The sequence below is a fragment of the Streptopelia decaocto genome, assembly GCF_964273445.1.
Source record: "Streptopelia decaocto genome assembly, chromosome: 1".
Classification (NCBI taxonomy): domain Eukaryota; kingdom Metazoa; phylum Chordata; class Aves; order Columbiformes; family Columbidae; genus Streptopelia; species Streptopelia decaocto.
Window position 1 is genome coordinate 100,317,632 of NC_138663.1, and position 21,405 is coordinate 100,339,036.

A 21,405-nucleotide genomic window follows, 5' to 3' on the forward strand; every position below is an offset into this window, starting at 1 on the left:
AATCTGATCTTTTATAATTAAAGAGAAGGAAAAAGAACATAAACACAAGCCTCCCCTCCTTTCACAATCCATTATCAGTAACAATACCTTCTTCCATAGAGACTCTCACATGTGTCCTTCATTATTCTGAAAGAATAGCATGAGATTGGCTTGATTTATTATTGACATTGTTCCCTGACCTTAAAAAAATGCTGTTTTTAAATCCACCCCACAGAAAAAAATGCTGAATGAATTTCTAAAAGGTGGGTGAAATAGTTGCCATAGCCTCGAGGCGGCAACAATGTAAATGATAACAAGTTATTCTGGTTTTACACGTCTGTTCACCTTTATATAGATTCTACCACCTCTGCGTCTCATACTGCATGTGTTAATGCTCGGAAAGTTCTTTTGGGCCCTATAAACAGTCCCATAATATACTTGAATGTAAACTAAAATGGTTTCCTCTAATTCTCTGTTGCCTATTTAATGAGCATATTCTTACTCTGCACAACATTTACCTAGCACCCGGCTTTGCCACCCGTACACAGTCTCCCACTTTATAACCGTTTTTGGGGTTTTTTTTCTTCATTTCAGTACAATAGGTTGGATTGTGACAATTGCTTGTTCAGTTTCAGGGAAAGTAAAAAATACAATCTCCTTCTCCAAGAGCAGCCCACATCTTGAATCCATATGTTTGAGTATGTAGGAAAACTGGATCTGATGCCCCCACCATAAGCAAATTAAGGCAGGAAAGGGTGATGATTGTGTCTGGAAGAGCAAGGATTGATCCAGTCTGTAACTGTACCCTTAAGAGTGTTTGAATGGATGCAAAATTGAGGTAAAAGATGCTATGGTTTTATTATGACCCACTGTATAGCACATTTCCCTCTTACCCAAGTCAGGATTTTTATGTCAAAATATTCTTACTTAGGGATGGCAAATAAATTTACAATCCAGGCCATTTGTTTCACAACCTGTTGGAGTGAGAAACCTCCCAGTAGTAAGAAAACCGTCCTGTGGGCTGAATTACATTTTCACCAAAGCCTCTGCAGATCCAGACTGGCTCTTACGGAGGTCAAAGCGGTAACATCCGCTGGTCTCAGCAGTCAAACGTGTCACCAAGAAGTGAGAAGCCCAGACCCAGCTGCTGGCCACAGCTGAACCCCTGCATGCCCAGCGCCAGGGCACCCTGAGGGGTTCTCCCAGAGACACCCGGCACCTGGTGTCTGGGACACCTATGGCAGCACCACTGACTCTTACAGCTATGACATAAGCTAAGGAAACTCTAAGGGGTATCAGGAACAATACGACATGGCACTTTATTTTTAATGGAGACATGCTGGTACAATCTAAGGAATAAATATGCAAACATCAAGGCACCTTGGGAAGAACACCAGAGCAGAAAATAGTATATTAGCAGTACCAGAAAGAGACAAGAAGGAAAAAGCAAGGTGGGGGAGGGGTAGGAAGGTATAAGTAGGCAACACAACTCACACCATGCCTGATAAATTTTATTTAAGAGATATCGTCTAAAAATCAGTGAAAAGTTCCAGAAGAAAAACATATCTTTTCCACCTTTGTTTCTTTAGAAGCTGATAAAGTAAAGAGGAGGCTACAAATTCAGCTAGTGTAAAGGGTTGTACAGAACAGCAATTACAGAGCAAAATCTGGGTCTTACTGCCAGTCCAGGTAGCTGTCTCCAAAATACCAGGCAATCTGACTCGTTGCAGTTTGCACACAGGCAAGCACAGGCTGGAAAAGAGATGCTTACAAAGTTTAACCAAATAATGTATTAGTCCAGGCAGCTGCAGCCATGCTAGACCCAAATACCTCCACAAGAACCCACCTGTTAATGATCCCACACTAGATTTTAGCATGGAAAGGGGCAGATTGCAATTAGAAACATTGAACCTTTTCTTAATCTTTCTTACACAAAGCAAGTTAGCAGTTCCAGGGCTGTAAAGGCTGGAGAGGGAGCAGCCAGGAGTGGGAGAGAGAGGTGGCTGGTCCCAGCCCAGGTTTCACAGGCACAGGAATGGAAAATAACAAGGGAAAGAACAGGTTTCACATTAACAGAGTGGCTGGAATTCAAGTCTGAAAAATTTCAGGGCTTTTTTTTCCCCTCTATTTATATAAAATTTATAATGCAAATACAATCATATTTTTGTAGGCAGTGCCTCTCAGCTCTATGTATAATTTGACCATCATTTTCAAACCTGGCTGATTAATATTAGGCCATTAAAATCATGCTCAGATTTCTAAACAAACATTCTCCTTTTTTATTGTTGTTGGAAGTGTTGAACTCCTGCCTTCCCCTATGGCATGTGTAGGATGGTTTTGCATTTCACCAGACTCTTAGGGCAAAGTAAAACAAACACTTTGCCATCGCATAAGAGTGTCAGAAATTAGGCTCCTGAGGATATCCTGTTGTAACAGAGGTGCTGCTTTCACCCCAGTCCCCTGCCCCACCAGAGTTAGCCTGTGAACTTGGAATCACAAACTCACACAAATTTGGGTGGAAAGGGGGTCATCTGTCCCAGCCCCTGCCCAACATTGGGGCAAATTCAAAGTTGGGACATTGTTTTATTTGCAGGGAGCTACAGGGTCTCCCCTTCTCCAGGCTGGACTAACATCATGTCCCTGTCCTCCCCTTGAGCAAAGCGGGTGCCAGCCCCCGGGGTGCCCCTGCCAAACAGGTTCCCATCCACCATCAACTTTCTCCTGCTCCTCTGGCTGTTGCTGCAGGAGCTTCCTCCAGCCCTAGGACAGGGCTTTGCTTTTGCCTCCCTTGAACTTAACATTGCTGCAGCCTGCCCAGGTCCCCCAAACAGCAGCCCTGCCCGCTGGCGTTATTGACCATCACCCCTGTCCCACCCACTTCATCCTACACCAGCTCAAGTTCTTCACCCATTCCACGTGCAGGTAGACAGCAAGTGCCACTAAAATCCAAATTGTCTTTGCTGCGGGGTGAAATATCTTGTCCGCATGAGTGAGCCTAGTCTACAGGGGGTTTCAAAAAGATGGACCCAATTTGAAATCACCCTATCTCTGCAGCCACGGACAGCCCATGAATGAAACTCTTACCACTCAAGAGTGGTGCATGGAGTTTCAAATGGTTTATGTAAGGGGAAGAGCACAAGGTGACCATGCACTTCAGAGGAAAACGTGAGAAGAAATAAAAAACGTGAAATATACTCCTTTGAAATTGGGTCCATCTTTTCAAAACACTCCATATACTTCTGTGACTTGTTCCCAAATGGTTGCTTGTGCCAACTGCATCCACAGTAACAGCCTACAGATTCACATCACGTGTACTCTGCGTTAAACTCAATGATTTGCCATCAAAATATCCTGACCAGAATTGTATTGTTGCAACTACAGTCAAAAAATCTATTGCTTTATGCATTTGCCACTTTTTCAGTAAGATAACACCTTCACCTTATTTCACAGGGGATCAGGAGGATGAATGCGTTATTAATATCGAAAGCATTCAGATTTGGGGGGTGAGAAGCACCAGCACTTACGAATTATCTTATGAATACAATATAAATTATTCAGCAACTCTATCTCCTTTTCACAAAGGAAATCATAAGGTTTGGCCCTACTGAGCTTACAGATTCTTAAATAGAAAGGGAAAAAAAAAATCTAAAATGTAAATGTAAACAAAAATGTAAGTACAAATGAAAATACTTTTAACTAGCTCATTAACAAAGTTTGCTCACATGTCACATTTTACTTTAATAGTGGCTTTGTCCACCATTTGAGGAAATAAAAAAGTGTACTTTTCTTATGATGTATGCTCATGTAACTCTAGTTTTACTTTGGTAAGTGCATTTATTAATATATTTTCTTTGCTTATTGCTTTTTTTTGGTGGAATGAAATCTCATACATTCTCTAATGTGCCAGCTTTCGTTAATTAAAAAAACACAAACAAAAACCAAACCAACTTTAAGATTAAAAGTGTATTGTTATGTCTATGGTAATTATGCCTATGAGCCAAAACTCCACCCTTAAACTTTCAGAAACTGGAGGAATGTCTATACTGAGATTTTGGAACTCAGTGGACTTTATATTGTTTTCCTTTTCAAGCTCATGCATTTTCACAGCTGTAGAGGCTTGTGGTTTAAAACAAAAAGGCAGCTAGTGTGAGAAAAGTGAGGTCTTTTCGAACCTGGAACTGAAGATTTTTTTTCTTTCCAAATCCTACACAAAGTATAGGGGAAAAAAAATTCCCAAAACATTTCTTTCTAATTTACTTTGTTAGCAGCAATCTCTCCCACTCATTGGTGTACTTTGGCAAGGAAATTGTTCTGCCAACTACAAGTAAAATGTACTGAAAGTACTTAACTGATCTGCTGATGGCTCATGTAAATACACTCTTTAAAGGGGTACTAATTTTAGAGATAATTATAAACATTTTACTTGACTCCATTTTTTGTTGACAGCATTTCTCAAGTATTAGTAACCCATTTTAGGAATAATAAAATCATGTCAATGAGATGCTTACATTCACCACAAAAAAAGTGCGAAATTCAGTTCAGAGAGGGAAAAAAGAAAATTATCACCTAGAAGATGCCCTTTCTCTCTTGGTCATTCTTTCCTACTCTGGGACCATCTCTAGACAGTATATCAGACCTGCAACCTGTCCACCGCTTCATAATAAATATCTGAAATCTGCTTTGCACATTCTTCAGCAGAAAGAAATTAGGGATGACCCCTTAGCTGCTGTAAATGGGAAGAACTCCATTGGCTTTAATGGAGCTCTGCTGCATTGCACTTCTTCTGGACATCCTCCCTGTGTGTTGAAACATTTCTGATGCAGAAGAAAAGGGTGGGGGTATTTTCCAGTAGCTGGAGAACAGGATCTGGGACTCCACTGAGGTACCTGTTCTCTTTGCTGCCTCTGAGCAGCCACTTCATATTAATCCACATTAAAACAAAACAAAACAAAACATTGCTTTAATTACAGCCATAGGAATGTGACTTTTTAGTATATTTTTCAAACCACCATAGATTCTTGTTCCTCACAAAATACAGTTTATTTTGCTGTCTTGTTGAAAGGAAGGCATACAGCTGCAATGATTTCTGGAAGTTCCATTTTTAAATAAACCTATAACCTTTCTAGCATATGCAAGCCCTGTGTTTCTCTTTGCTTCTGCCTACCTTTGAGCAATAAGAAGGGTCATGTTTCATCCAAGAGGGATGTTGCATTGTTGCATGAACTCAGGCCTGCAATTGTTGTTCACGAGTGCTTGCACAGGACCTTACACTGACCAATAGAGCAGGGCATGGGTATGGCCAGTGACCCAGGCCTTCAGGAAACTTCCCCTGTCTTACTCCAGCACATCTACTGAGTTCATGGAAGCATAGGATGGTTTGGTTTGGTTTGGAAGGGACCTTCAAAAGTCATCTAGTCCAACCCCCCTGCAATGAGCAGGGACATCTTCAACTAGATCAGATTGCTCAGAGCCCCATTCAGCCTGGCCTGGAATGTCTCCAGGGATGGGGCATCTACCACCTCTCTGGGCAACCTGGGCCAGTGTTTCACCACCCTCATTGCAAAAAATTTCTTCCTTGTGTCTGGCCTGAATCTCCCCTGCTCCAGTTTAAAAGTTGGAGGGTTCTTTCCACTATTTGATCCTGGTGACAACGTGAATTTTTTTCTATAGTTTTGGAAATTAAAAGGAGAAATGTTGCCCTACCTCAAGATAAAATTTATTTTCTGCCCTCAAAATGAAGGAAAAGCATAAGAAAATTATTGTTGCACTGTTCCTGGGTCTGGGTAGCTCAGAAACACTGAAACCAGATTAATCCCAAGCTTCAGACTCTGATTACTACTGAGAAGTAAAGAGTATGTGTCCATAATTGGGTGGATGTTACTGAGCGTCCTACTGTATCACTAAACAACAGAAATCTTGCAATGCAACTGGAACATCAAAGCCTTTCTCTTTGAACTGGCGTGATGCAGCAAAGGGCTGTTGTCACATTGGTCCTCTTGATTTCAGCTGGACTCTTTGTGAGGGTAAAGGCTCGTGTGAGGTTCAAGGTGTGGGTTTGTAAATGAAGCACGTTTGCATATTGTGTCTGCGTGTTTCTTGCTGTATCCAAATACGTACACATAAATACACACTTATGGTTGTGAGCCATAATAATGCTGAAAGATAAGTAATTTCACGGCTTTGTGTTGGTGGCTAAATCTGATTTTTGCTTTGCTGTTTTATAGCAATTTGTAAACTTGGTAAAAGAAGATAACAAGCAAAATTAACATATACCCTACCAGAAAGATTCAGGCAAACTCTGCCTTTCCAAGCAATTGGGAAGGTTCCGCGGAAGCGCACCCTTGCGGAAGGCAAGCTGGTTAGCCTCTCCTGGCACTGGGTTAAGGCAAGAGATAAAAAGTAATTATATTTCATTTAGTGACCACACAGCAGTTGCAAACGCTCACATGGCTCATGGCAGATAGATCTTCCTAGCTGGGCTACTCATTACTCTTACAATAGTAAACATATACATTGATGAGTGCAAATGTAGAATGTTACAGAAATTGTGTGATATCTGAAAATCTTGCAGCTGCTCCTACTCCCAATGAAGTTCAAGTTCATCTGGAGGGACTGGGATTTGTAGAACAGAGTCCATAAGACTTAAAAAAACCCCAGTATTTTCTCTATCTGGAAAGTTACGGAGCAATCTGCTTGAATATTAAGACTGTCTCACCCTAATCGTGAGGCTGATTCTGTGAACACTTGGAGCTGAAATTAGACACCATTTCAGCTGATATCATTTTAACCTGATAGTATCCCTGTGTTGCAAAAATCCTTTGTATATTGCATACTGGTTTAAGTATTTTTGCCTTGGGCTAATTTCGGTATCAGGCCCCTTCAAGTTCTAATAGAGAAACCAGTGAATAAATGTACAAATGTGCCACAATAAGGATGTAAAGACACTGCCTCTATTCTTATCACAGAGGGCTCAATCTAAATTTCTTAACATATAGAAACCGAAACTCCTACAATTAGTGTTACACTAGAACTCATTTTAAAAATGTTGATTTTCCATCTAACCTTTCTTTCAAGAGCATTTTATTTTTTATAATGTCTACAATGATTACTTTCAATTCAAAGTTTTTCTTAAAAAAAAAAAAAAGAGAAGAAAAAGAAGAAATATAGTAAGCTTAATTAGTATATACCCAAGGGTACTTTCAGTTCCACTTTTGGTATATTTATGAAAATTCTGGGCTTACCTCGTGTATCTCAGTTATGTTTTCTCCAGTCTTTCATGGTTGATGGAGTTAGAGATGTAACTTAGATAAGTTAGTTTGCATTAGATGGTTAGCATCCTTAAAAATAAAAAAATAGGGCTGATGAGCTAATTCTATTCTAAGGGTAAGTGAAGAAAAAAATTTATAATGAGGAATTTTATGTAAATGATCAAAAGTATTTCAAGTCGACTCACAGATTTGTAGCCTTCATTACAAAATTTTAATTTAATTTAAATGAAACATTTAAATTCTTGAGAACAAAAGAACAAAAGAACTTGGTACAGAAAATATAAAACAATATAATGTTTTACGCTCACTTAATATTTCCCTCTTTGTCGAGAAAAAAAGAGAAAAGCCAGCAGCCTACACAGAGCCAATTACACAGAGGAATCATAAGCAACTGCAGCTTGTGAAAATGTTGCCACAGATTTACCATGACACAATGCAAAGAAAGCTATAGTTTGAAGCCCAGGCTGTCAAGTCTGATTTTGGAAGTCTCAAAATGCGTAATTAAACTTAGCCACATTAGGAAGATATTCAAGGGAGATGGCTGAGGGGCATACAGAAACTACCTCATTCCTGCTATCTTTCCTCACTTGTGTTTCTAATACCATCATTAAAGGAAGCGTTGGAACTGTAGGATTCAATGAAAAGGAGGAAACGGAGGAAAGGAGAGAAGGAGGGAGAGAGGGAGGGAGAGAGGGAGGGAGAGAGGGAGGGAGAGAGGGAGGGAGAGAGGGAGGAGGGAGGGAAGGAGGGAAGGAGGGAAGGAGGGAAGGAAGGAGGGAAGGAAGGAGGGAAGGAAGGAAGGAGGGAAGGAAGGAAGGAGGGAAGGAAGGAGGGAGGGAAAGAAGGAAGGAAGGAAGGAAGGAAGGAAGGAAGGAAGGAAGGAAGGAAGGAAGGAAGGAAGGAAGGAAGGAAGGAAGGAAGGAAGGAAGGAAGGAAGGAAGGAAGGAACTTCGCACTTAGCAGCACTGACAAATGAAATAAGAATACTTGATTTGAGAGTAAAGACAGTAAGGAATTAAGGAATCATTTTGATTGTAATGGAGATTCGTACTGATTATCAAACCTGTTTCTCCATCACTGCTGAGTCTTTCAAATGGCTTTCTTTGTTATCTAGGAACTGCAATAGTACGAAAAAAAGATTACTTATTAGAGGTGCATTCAACCCTATTGTATCCACTGTTTTTCCAGCAGATATAAGGTATTGAAAGTGAAGTGCCTTATTATAGTCCCATTGAAGTAGTGGCAAAACCACTGTTGAGTTCAAGCGGAACAAGACAGAGACTAACACAGATTTGGTACCTGAATGTTTTTTATTTAAATACCCAGTTTTTTTAAATACAGCTGGCCAAAGCGTGGAACTAGGAAGTATAGTTTGAATTTTTAAATATTAATTTTTACTGCATTTTGAATACTTTTAAACATTTACTAGTACTGTGGTTTGGATTTAATCATACAAAATGAACTGAGTTTCTTCTGTCTCTCACACATTTTGGTCATGTCCATGTAGAGCACTGGACCCTATGAACAGCGGCTGTAAACTCTATGAGGTCAACTACATCCACACAGAATTTAAGACTGAAAAGCAGGTCTGTCTCATTACTCTTGTAATAGCCTTGTTTACTGCTAGAGCGATGGGTTTGTATATTATACTTTTCTTTCTTTCTACTGTTTCTTGAATAAGGTCCCAGAGGAAACTTTTGGAATATGAAAACAAAAAAATCCCAAAACTTCAGGGAAAATGTTTGTTTTGTACAAAGCTATTCCTGTTAAAAACAGAAAGACCGACACTTTGCACACACCTGTAGAAATAATGTGTGTGCAATTTGTAAGGCAAAGTAAAACTTCTCTGTTGTCAGGATATCAACAACAGTTTTAATGGAAATTTGTATTAAATGCATTAATAGGTAAATAGTAAGCCAACCACACTTTGGCTTCTCAAAAGTACCACTTCCCAGAGGTCTGTGTTTTAAGATTTTAAGGCTAGAAAGCACCACTGCAACAGTTTGCTCCAAACATGTAATGTCATAACATGGGCCATAGGACTTCTTGGTGCCTCAGTAGCCCTGCTTGATTTAAGATTCCAAGTTAGAGAATAGCCACACGGGCTGTGTCACTGGTTAGTTTTCTCTGTCCTTAAAAACCTGTTGCTTTGTTTGTAACTTCGAGCTTTAGATCTCCCTGTTTGTGTGATAGATTGAAGAGTCCTTTGCCGGCTCTTTTCCCACATGTTGGTTCTTCCAGAGGGTTGAGTTACTTCAGTGATAAGTCAAACAGATCACTATCTTTAAAAATAAGCTATTTTCCAATGCTTTCGTCATTATCAGTACTCTGTAGTTCCTCCAATTTATCATCATCCTTCTTGAAGTGCAGATAATTGAATGGGATTACTTCAGTAGCAGTCACATCACCAGTGCTAAGCAGAGAGATAGTATAAGCTCTATTCTCCTCCTTTACACGTCCCTCTCTGTGTACTCAGTAATCACAGCAGCTCTTTTGGCCATGGCACCACATGAGGTGCTCCCAGTCAGGTTAGTTCTTGCCAGTGTTAGCATTAGGTATATGAGTTTCTTCAGAATTCTTCACCCCTCTATTCCTTGTTCCCAAAAATGGCAGCTTGCATCTCAAAATGATACAGTATACCTTGTGCGCATCGGTAGCCATAGAGATTGCGTAAAGAAAATCCATTTTAGAATTCTCGAACCCAAAATTTTGCATTTGGCAAGGGAAGCAATCCATATGTCTTACATTTCACAACAGTGAGTCATGCTTTAAATCCTGAGTAATACCACTGAATTACAGGGAACCTTTTAAAGTGTAAAATATTATACAATGCAATGTCAATAGAAACAGGGACCTATCTGTACTGCTCTTGGTCTAAATCAGGGGTGCATTTCTGAAATTACTCTCCTGACTCTCCCCCTGTGCTGTGCTTTGGTCCGCAGAGCAGAGCAGTTTCTGAGCAGAACTGGGTTCCCTTTGGGTGAAACTAACTCAACTGGTGCACCTCAGAAGTGTGTCCAGGGTACTCCAGCACTGCCAGGTGGTCTGCAGGACCAGCCTGGGGACAGACACCTCCAGCCCTGAGAGGCATCTGGAGGCTGGTGTTGGTGCTATGCAGATGTTTGGTCCTTACAACCACTGTTTCATCCTACCCACCTGCACAGAGCTACTTGCTTATCTGGATACAGACTCGCCTTGTTCCCTGAAACTCGTTTGCTTATTCTTCTGCATGTGCACTGCTTATGAGAGGGACAGGGTTCTCCTTGAGGCTTTCCTGGCAAAGTCCCCACTGGGCTCTTTCTACAATCTGTCTTAACAAGAACTCTTTGGGAAAATTAGGTCTTCTCCGAGTGTAGGCTCCCAGTTCCCACCTGGCTTTAGCCACTTTGAGAAGCGTGTCAGCAGGGCTGCTCCTGCTGTTGGCCTCAGAGTGCAAAGTTTTCCTCACAGGATAAGGGGAGACATCTGACAGCACCATCACAACGCTCAGGACTTGTACACCTCCAGAATACCCACGCAACTAAGGGGGATTGCTAACATCTCTCACATCCGTAGCACAACCTCTGACCAAGTCTGGCTTCACTGCAGGAGATCTGATCCCGTTAACTCCAGGTTTTTCACTCCCTGCAGCCAGCTCCTAGGTACAACTACTTTCTCCTCCAAAAACCTCGAAATCATAAGCTGTCCTAGGCATTAATGAAGCGCAGCTGAGACCATGCAACACTGCGTAGATGAGAGAAGACAAAGAAAGAGATTATCACCTCCCTCTTCTTTCTATCCCAGACTGGCAGGAGGCCAAGCTGTCTCCAAGAGTAAATTAGAGCAACATAAAAAAAAATCTCCGTTCCATCTGAAGATCCTAAGGGACCCATATAGCTAGCTCAGCCCTTCATGTCAGCCCACTAAATAGATCAGAGGAGTATAGATTACATACATCAAAGTTTCTCATTTATTTTACCTTAAGTAATAACAATTACATGTGTTCCACATACTAAACAATATCTTTCATATAGTAAATAGGAGTGTTGGCCTAATGTATTCAGATTTTTGCAACTGCAGTTTGGAAGAATCACTGACTATGTTCTTATCACCTTATATAAAGAAGCAGAACTACACTCAGTGTAACTCTTACCTAATAAGCAGCATCCCTGAGCAGCGGAAGATGTGCATTGATTGTATAATGGCACAGGGCAGAAACTACAAACAGCGTATCCTGGTTTGAAACCTCTTCAACAGTGTAATAACATCAAAATTCTTATCAGAAACTATTAGATTCCTTCTAGATTAGACTGAATTCTTATTAGAGCCCAAGGAATCTAGACCTTCATGTCTCAAAAAGGCAGATGAAAAAATGTTGCCAGAAAATGCAGGTATTATAAGCCACATGAAGCAAACTATCATAAGAAAAACGGTAGAGAGGCTAGAAGAAGGATCAGACTGTGCTTGCTTTATAAAATCAAAACATTTTTGGCAGTCTTGCCTTCCAAAAACTTTGAAATAAGGTCTCCCGCTTTGCTTTTTGATTTTTTATGATGTTGTTTTACTCAAGAGGTCTGCTTGCACAAGTCTTTGTGAAATAAGCAAAAGCTTTCAGTCTAGTCCAAAGACATCAATGAAGTAACACATGAAGAAAAAAAATCCCAGTGATGATCTCAGTTCCTGAAAATATCTTAGTCAATCAGAATTTCCTTTTCAAATTGAAACTCTTGATATTAACAAGTGGGAAAATAAGAAACTGTTTTTTGATGCTGCAGAGCAGTTGCTTACATGAATAACTCTTATTAGAACATTTATCTGAAAAATATCAAATACTGTAAAGATGCTCACAAACTAGAAATTAAAGCTTGCCACCAGAAATGTGCTAAAAAAAACCCAAACAATAACACTACTAACAGTAACAACAAAAACAATAATAAGAATAATATGCTTTTTACTTTCCCACCATAAATTGTCTGGCAGGACAACTCATAACAGGAAAGCTAAGCATTTATGTTTAACTTATTTCAGAGTGTTGCAGAACTAAGTGCCTAACATGTCACATTTCAGTTTATAGAATATCTATGTATTGCAACACAAGGATTGCAAACTGCACCTGTATCTAAATAGTCCTGAGGCATCTGTCCAAGTTAAAACACCAATTCAGTTTTCACTATCATGTCAAAAGTTTCTATATTAATTCTCTTAAAAACTTAATGAGATCAGCACCTCCACAGTTTTTACATTTCATAACAGGAGTAAATAATTAATCTGTATTTCAGACTTTTTTTGAGCGTGTGTGAGAATTTTTAACTACATGAAAGTAGAGTCGTTTATTTTTGAGTGATTTGCTTATTCAGGAGAATTTACTTTCACCTGTATAGTCAGAGAACAGAAAAACATGGTGTAAGGGGAAAACATAGTTAGAAACAGTTACCAACACAATATATGATGATGAAGCACTAGAAAAATAACAATGGCTTTCATCTTTTAAAATGCAAAATATTTTGTCTTATGATCCCATTATCTCCACAGTAGGCCACCCTGCTAGCCCTTCACTTTGATTGTTTCAGGTTTGGGTTTCCATTTTAATGAGGGTAAGAAACCGCAGCTCTGGCTTCCTTGGCGCGGAGCTTCAGGGCCGCAGCACCGCTGCTGATCACTGTTGCTGCACCACGGGTTATGAAACTGAAAGAAAAACCTCTTAAAAACCTGGTGATTTCTTTTATATATGATCACTTTGGGGTCTTCTGTCACACAAAGGCCAAAACTATTGTAAGGGCCAGAGCAGCAATTCACTCTTTTATCTTTTATTCTACTATCACTTTATAGTTGGAGGGTTTTTTTAATTTTCATTGAAAAACCCCAAGTCTTTCTCATGGGTTCTGTGCTTCTCCCTTTAGCCAAGGAAAGCTTGAAAAAAGCACGTCCCTTGACAGACTTAATTTTAAGTTCTCAGCAAGCGTCACATCAATATTTAACCTGGTCTCCCCAATGGCCAGCTCTAGCCTGCCTGGTCCATGCCTGCCCTCGCTGCTGCTGCTCAGACACAGCAATGGACAGACATACAGACAACTCCGATGGGCCCTAGGAACCAGTTCAGAAAGCGAGGAGACGTGGGCAGCCCTGGCTTGCTTCCTGCAGGACTCACGTTGCCTTGCTCACGAGCAGCGATTGTGCCCTGTTAAAACTGAGAGAAAAAGTCATTTGATCATATCCATATGATGCTGCAGTGTAATTTCCCTGCTGTGGCAATACCTCCTGCTCCCCACCACCCCATCTTTTCTTGACCAGCCCCGTCTCCCTGCCAGTTCAGCAGAAGAGCACATGTGGCTGGGCTCTGGCCAACCTGGGATGAGCTGGGTGCCCAGCTGGGACCCCACGGCTTTCTGAGCCGGAGGTTCAAACTAGGTTACGCAGCCAGAGCATCCAGGCAGTGTAGGATGAGCACATGCTGCTCCTCAGCAGTGAAAAATCAAACCCATGTCTTGGAAGGCTGCACCGGCCAAAATAGATCTGTAATGCTGCCTCTCACTGGGGCTGCTGCTGGAGACATCCCCCTGCCCTGGTGCTTCCAGGCCACACAGCCCTCCAATGCCGCCAACACCAGTCTCCCAGTGCTGAGCTTGCCTGGCCAGGCTGAGCTGCCAGGACCAGGCCTAACAGAGGGAGTAAGAGCTTAATTAATAGAACCATAGAATAGTTTGGGTTGGAAGGCACCTTCAAAGGTCATCTAGTCCAACCCCCTGCAATAAGCAGGGACATCTTCAACTGGATCAGGTTGCTCAGAACCCCGTCCAGCCTGGCCTGGAATGTCTCCAGGGACGGGGCATCTACCACCTCTCTGGGCAACCTGGGCCAGTGTTTCACCACCCTCATTGTAAAAAATTTCTTCCTCGTGTCTGGCCTGAATCTTCCCTCATTTAGTTTAAAACCCTTACCCCCTGTCTTGTTGCAACAGGCACTGTTAAAAAGTCTGTCCCCACCTTTCTTATAGTCCCCTTTTAAATAGTGAAAGGCTGCAATAAGGTCTCCCAGAGAGAGAATGCAGGAGTGGGAATGGTCCCAGCCTCTTTACTGGATGACCAAGCCTCAGAAGCTACACAGGTCTTGACTTGCAACCCTTTTCTGACGAGCTTACTTCATTTGTAAGCCCATAGCACTTTAAAAGCAATCAAATAAGCAAAAGGCACAAGAAGTAAAAATTCAATGCCATCTCACTATAAATCTGGAGAGGGTTTCTGTTTGTTTACATTGTCAAGTAATAAGAACCTGATGTAGGTTTTATTTTTGAAAAAAAGTGGAATGGGAGCTTATTTAGAACAGGAGACATTTGTTGGTATGTCAGCTTAAGCGCTGATGGCCTTGTGCTGCAGTCTCTAGGCTCCAAATACGAAAATGAATCACATTAGCCCGCAATAACATTTCCCAGTGTTTCGAGAGTTCTCGTTTCAACACATACGTGAATGTATGTAGCAATGATCTTTGTTGTGCTGCCTTGGATTACATCATATTTTTCCATATGTACGCTCGGCGACAGCGCATACGTAGGCTTTGGGCTAAATGTATAATGAGCAGGAAATTCCCTTTAATGTCAAAATAAGACCAAAAAAAAAACCAGTGGAAAGGTCATTTAGAGAAAAAAACAAAAAACAAAAAACACAAGAATAATAAATACGACTTTCGGTGCCGAGCGAGTCTCGCTGTCACCGGGATCAGCCCACCGAGGCAGACACCCAGGCAACATCCAGATAATCTTATTATTTGCATGACATTAGCCATGAGGCCGAGGTGGGGGTTGGGCGGGGGAGGGGGAGAGGGGGGGTTCGCGGGGCTGCAACCACCAACAACAAACGCGGCGGCTCCCTGCAACCGGCCGGAACCCCACTCCAGCGCTGTGGAGGTACGAGCCGAGGTTGGGGGGGCGCCGGCCCCGGGCCCCGCTGTGCTGGGGGGCGGCGGGCAGGAGCGGTCCCAGGGGCTGGGGCCCGGTGCGGCGAGGATTTTTCTTTTTGCGTGCGCAGCTACTCGTCGCCGCGCGGTAGCGGCGCGGCGGGGCACTGCGGAGCGCGGTAATGATGTCAACTTGTTATTTACTTTCCAACCCCGAATGACTGAGCAGGGCGAAAGGAGAATCAATCAGCCGCCGGGTGACCCTCCAGGCGGAAAAAAAAACACACCGCGGAGGGGGAGGGGAAAGCACATGGAGCCTGGGCCGCGTTGCATCATCCGCCCGGCGCGGAGCTGCGCGCTGCTACCGCCGCCCGTGGGGGTGGGGAGGGGGGGAACGCAACGGGCACGACGGAGGCTGCAGAGAAGCAGTGTGTGTGTCCCCGGGTGCTGCATTCCCACCGGCGGGCAATAAAGCCCGTTTTCTGCTGATTCACAGCTATGGAGGCCGCGTCAGCCCCACCAACCCCCCAGCGCCCCGGGGGGTGCTGCCCGCAGCCTGGTCTATGCATCTCCGGCGGCCCCAGGGAGAGGAGCGGGGACCGGGAGGCACCCATTGTGCCGGGCCGGGGAGCGCCCCGGGGAGCGGAGCGCGGCCCCGTGTGGGTCATTGCACCCTGTGCGAAACAAAACGTCATAGTAACCGATGATAACGATGCGTTCCTCGTGTTTCATGTGCGTGAGGCAACGTGCCTCCAGCTCCATGTCGGGTGGCCTCTGCAGGGGCCTTTCCGTGCATCCCCACCAGCCTCGAGCTTAAATAAATAATAATAATAATAGTAATGGTAACAGGCGCTGCCAAGCGGGCCGGCTGCAGCGTGTGCCAGGGCCCGGGTGGCTGCTGCGGGCGCTGTACGTGCGTGGGGGAGGGCGGCCGTGGGCAACGCGTGTCCCCAGCCGCGCGGGGCGGCTCTGCTGCTGGCTGCCGGCCTCGCACAAGGTTAACGGCGCCGCGCTGCTCGGCGGGGTGGGGGAGGGTGCAGGTTGTCCTCCGTGTGCGTGGGGGTGTGTGTGTGTGCTTGCTTTGTCACTGGGTTTCTGTTACGGATTGGGGGGGCGTGAAAGCACAATAATACTGAAAATAACGCGTGGAAGCGAGCGGCAGGAGTTACCTGAGGGCACCCCGAGGGGCGTTGGCGGCGCTGGGGACACCCGCTGTGTCTCGAGTTGCGTGTCCCTGTGTGCCTGGGGGTGCGCGGGACTCAGGTGGGGGAGGGCGCGGCAGGTTCGACCACCCCCCCCCCCCCCCCCCCCCACTCCCGGTCTCTCTTCACCCCACCGGACTTCGCCGCTCGACCCGGTGTCCCACCCCCCACCTTCCACCCACCCTTCCCTCCCTCCCGCCCGGCAGCGGTGGCGGCGGCGGCGGCGGGCCCCGGGTGCGGCCGGTTCCCCCTCAGCGCCGCGCTCCCGCCGCCGCCGCGCGCCCGCACCGGCCCAACCATCGTGTGTCCCCCCCCAACCCCCCCCCACCCCGCCGGCTGAGCCGTGCCGAGCGGCGGCACCTCCTGACCGCCATTCCGCCCCAAAACTTTCCGTTTTCCCCTTCCCACTCTCCGGGACTTCCTTGTGCCGCCTGTGCGCGCGGAGGGGGAGGAGGAGGCGTGTGCGGCGGCGGCGGCGGCGAGGGGGGATTTACAGTCTCCTCGCAGGCTGGCCGGGACCCCGGGGGAAGAGGAGTTGCACCATGCGCGGCAAGTGAGGGGAAAGTCTCCGCCAGCGCCGCCCGCAGAAGTTGAGGCTTTCCCCCCGCCGCCCGCGGGAGCTGTGCCTTTAACGCCCGCTGAGCGAGGTGAGTTTCCGAGGCGGATTATTCATCCTGGGGACTCTCTTTTTTTTTTTTTTGGTGTGTGTGTGTTTTCCTCTCTCTTACGCGCGGAGAGGTGACAAACGTCCTTCCCCGATGCAGCCCCCCGAACCCGGCCCGCCGCCCCCCACGTCCCCTCTGCAGCCTGCCCTGGCTCGGCGGGCTGACCCGCCCGGGGAGGGGGGGTGGGGAGGAGAAGTGGGGGGTCGCTCAGCCGATGCCTGTTATGACGAAGTTTTTTCTTTTTTGAACCGGGGCGTTTTGGGGGCTATTTGGGTTTGTTTCGCGGGAGCGCTGGGCCGAGGTGATGTGTTCAGGGCTGCCGTCTCGGTGGTGGGTGCGATTTCGTCTGCCCCCCCCGAGCGGGGCGAGAACCCACTGACCCACCCCAGGGTGGGGAGGGCAGTTTGTGGAGCGGCTCCCTAGTCCTGAGATAGTATTCTAATGCATCATTTTTTCCTTAAAAAAAAAAAAAAAAATTGCTCGGTGGGGGGAAAAATGCGAGGTATTCACGCTCAAGTGTGGAGTTTGCAGAGCCCGGGTGGGGGAGGGGATCTCATTCATCGCCAGGGCTTGAATCAGCAGCGGGCGGAGGGGCCGGTCGCTCCCGTACATGGAAGTTTACTTCCAAGTAGGTAAACAAGTTAATCCCCCTCCTCGCCCCCCATCTTCCCCCCACGCCCCGGTAATGTGCGCTGCTGCCCGGCCCGTTACCGGGGCTGGAGGCTGATGGAGGGGGCGGGGGTGCTGCCGGGGGAGCCCCGGGGGTGGCACTGGGCGCTGCGGGGGGAGCGGGGTTGCAGACCTGTTGCACACCGGTTCGCTCCAGGCCCGGCTTGCCCGGTGTCTGTGCAGTTTCCGCAAGGGGGACGGCCGTGCATTGGGGCGCTGGGTGCAGCCACCCTTGGGGCGGGAAGCCGGTGGACACCTTTTCCCTCAGCTGCTGTCAGCTCGCCCAGCCTTGTTCCCCATTTTGTGGTGCTGGTTTAATCTTCGGCGGTCGGTCTGATGTTTCGGTTCGGTGCGGTGCAAGGATAAATATTGGTGTGATGTAAAGGGAGTGACCCTTGACCTATTTAATTATATGTTGTTGGGTTCTCAAGTAGACATCCTGCACGGTACAAAAAGCGGGGGGGGGGGCTGAACACCACAAAGCCACACCCTAAAAGTTAGGCTTGCATAGTAATTTTTCAAAGTCGGTGTTTAGACTGAATAAAGGTTTTCCTTTATGTTGTCTTAACATGTCTCTTGCTGTTCTCCACGAGGATTTGTACGGTGTTTTTCCCTTCTTGATGCTCAAGTCTTGAAGTGTGTATGCTGGTGGGGGAGGGGAAATGTTGTGTTTGGTGGAGCTCATCGAGTGTTTCACGAAAAAAAAGAAAATATTGCAGCATAATGTTGCAGAAAACTGAAATACTCCATTGAAAAGCGCACTTCTCAAGTGAAGATTTGTATAAAATGGAGTGTAAAATTAAAATGTCAAGACTGGTATTTTAGGCTAATAGTATGAAAATAAATATATTGTGCCAGAGGGAAATCTGATTGTAGGTAATAAATACAAGGTCTTTACTCGTGACAAATATAATGTAATATCTTTCTTGCTTAGCCCATTTATTAGCAGTTCTTTAACTGAGACTGCTTGTGTGGCATATACAAGATTTAACGTCATATATTATACCTTGCCTACCATGTGGTTGCACATGCTGGATTTAGGCCTCTTCCTGTTGTATAGTCAGTGTGCTGTCAGATACAGAGACACAGGGCAGGTTTTGAAGTAAATATATTCATTCTGTGATAGCAGATGTTGTTGGCAAGGGAGCAGGATTGTCCTAGTGTGTTTTGGCACTGTTGTTTTTTTTTTTGTTTTTTTTTTTTTTTGTTTTTTTTTTTTTGTTTTTTTAATTATAGATAATTGCAACATCTCAACGACACAGATAGTAAAAAAGGGAAGCTTTCCAGCAGAAGTTCTGTAGAGGGGGTGGGAGGAAAAAGGAAAGTGAGAGGAGGCTATCACATTAAAAGTACATTAAACCTTTCTTGGGCTACATGCAGTAATGGTAAAACTGGTGGAGATTTGAGCCGAGCTGTTGTAGTCATCTCGGTTTAACACCTTCAGCAAGCTAGGCAACAACCAAGGTTGTTTTCCCTCCCCCTAAGATGAAAAAGTGTGTTTCAGAAGCAAAGAGGATTAAAAACTACACATACATGTAAACACTGTCAACTACACAGCTGTCCAAGTCTCATACGACAAAAAAAAACCCCAACCCTGTGCAGATAAGTTATCATCTGAATACATCCTCTGTCCTTCCCCCACCCAATTAAGTAAGACAATTCCGATGTCCTTTGCCATGCTGCTGCTGTGAGTTGTGCTACTTGTTCTTCTTTTCAGTGGGTAGCAAGTATCCTCCGCAATAAGAGTATCAAAATTGCAAAAATAAGTTAAATTTTTGATAGGGAAGGGGGACGTGTCTGTGCCTGGAATTGTCAGGCTTCTGCCCCACCAGTTTGCCCAATTTGGTCCTGTCATGGATTTAGAGGTGGGTTTTTCCGATCTCTGTGGCCAGAAGTAAACCTGTTGTCCACTTGCTGTATCTCATGGGCTGTTGCCTCCTGGAAGAGGTTCCTGAGCGGAGACTCCTCTGGCCATGGCAGTCATTGAAAGCCTTACATCCCTGAGCTAGGAAGGAGTAGAGAATGTCCTTCAGCACAGACGGGATGTTGTTTCTCAGTAGCTAAGTCAGCAGTGCAATGTACCTGGGATTTAGTAATATGCTGGGTTCAGTTCATTGTGGAAATGGGTCTGGAAGACCTGACCCAGGGCTTTAGCCTGGCGATTGCTGTAGATAGCGGTGGGTGAGCGCCGCTTCAGTGCCGTGAACTCTTGGTGTTTTCTGTTGGATACTGCTACAGTCTAGTGCTAGAATCCATGCTGTAGTCAGTATTGAACCAATGTTGTTTATATTTTAGTGGTGCCAAGGGGCCCTCATTTGAATTGGGACCATTTTGGGAATATTGTACATGACAGTTCTTGCCCTGAAAAAGTTGTAATGTGAGTAAGTGAGGGAGACAAAAAGCCAGGAGGGTAAATGGTGGAAAAAACTGACTCAGGGGAAGAGCAGCTGATTGTGGTGCCTTATCTGCAGGACAACAGCATGACCTCAGCTGGTAGGAGAGAGGAGGGTTGTTAACACCTGGCAGCGCTGCTGCCGATAAATCTGGCTGCTGTGTGCAAAGAGGGTGCGGGCGTCCCCTTCACAACATGCGATCTGTACCCTGCATTCTCTTCACTATTAGCTTGTTTAATTCCTATTATTATTTTTGATGATGAACACCAGCCTGCCTGTAAAACAATCGAGGTTTTGTAACTCTTGAGGGCAGATTATTTTTTTCATAATCTTCATTATGAGGCAAGATGGAAGTAATTTTGTAAACTTTTTTTCAGTTGCTAAATTAAACTCCATTCCCTCTTCCCCTCCCCCTCTTGCCTATTTTTAGTTAGGAGGAAATAGCTGACCTCTTTACAGCAAGAACCCAGACCCCCTGGGTGCCATTTATAGGTTTCTACCAAATGGCCTACTTGGACGAGTTGGTTGAAATTAAACAAAAACATTATTCCTATGTAGAGTCATAGTTCCAGCAGCCTTCCTGTCAATACAAAATCTGTCATTTTAATGATACTGAAACAAATGTCCAAAGTGGAAAAATGGGGTTTAGGTTATTTTTCTTTTCTTTGGTAGACAAGATGATATTTCAAGTTTGATGTTGTTTAGTGAGTGGGTTTGTTTTTTTGGCTGTTTGTTTTTGGCGGCAGTCTGGTCATTAGTAAAATGGAATTTCATTTAAAAATGACTGATGGTATTTTGTTTTACAAATACAAGAACTTCCTGAAGTTAGGACTATGTAAAAATTAGGTGGAATCAAAGGATGTTCAGCCTCTTAAGACAAGGTCATAGTTTCTTGCCAGTTTTCTTTGTGTGTAGAGATTGATCCTAAACAGAGATTTATAATAGTTATAATAGTTATATATAGTTATAATATATAGTTATATATAAACTATATATAGTTATATATAGTTATAATATAAATAATAGTTACTAATATTTAGTAATTCCATGGAAATACAAAAAATTGCTTCAGCAAGCTTAACTGATAGTTTAAGTATGGATACAAGGCTGGTTTTGAAGGTTAAGGAGCACAGGCATTTTGCATCACGTTTCTCGTGCGTGTTTGTATTTAGTTTAAGTTATATTGGTGCCTTAAAAATATTGGACTCTTGCAGCAGGTATGGGATTTCTTCATTTGTTGTGTGAGGAGAGGAGAGTATATGGCTGGACGTGCAGCCTGTATGTTGCCTCTGTAATCCTCTGTCCAGGTCCCAGCCACCAGTCCCTTCCTTATGCTGAGTTAATGGTATGACTTCAGAAG

The 21,405-nt window shown here is 44.5% G+C and overlaps 1 protein-coding gene and 1 long non-coding RNA gene across 3 annotated transcripts in view; one reads left to right on the plus strand and one right to left on the minus strand.

Moving 5' to 3' along the window:
- Positions 1 to 1,662: 1,662 nt before the first annotated feature.
- On the minus strand, positions 1,663 to 16,359 carry LOC309437350. The gene is made up of 4 exons (XR_014183531.1): positions 16,286 to 16,359; positions 8,311 to 8,364; positions 7,221 to 7,316; positions 1,663 to 1,731 (listed from the first exon to the last, which is right to left on the minus strand). It is a non-coding gene; the product is annotated as an uncharacterized lncRNA (long non-coding RNA).
- Positions 16,360 to 16,685: 326 nt separating this feature from the next.
- Positions 16,686 to 21,405, plus strand: part of TBL1X (transducin beta like 1 X-linked) — a 199,214-nt gene continuing 194,494 nt past the window's right edge. The window contains exon 1 of one of the 2 annotated variants that reach the window (XM_082047627.1): positions 16,686 to 16,965. The gene's annotated coding sequence lies outside the window, so the exon portion shown is untranslated. The remainder of the gene's footprint in view (positions 16,966 to 21,405) is intronic. The other variant, XM_082047623.1, reaches the window with a different exon arrangement.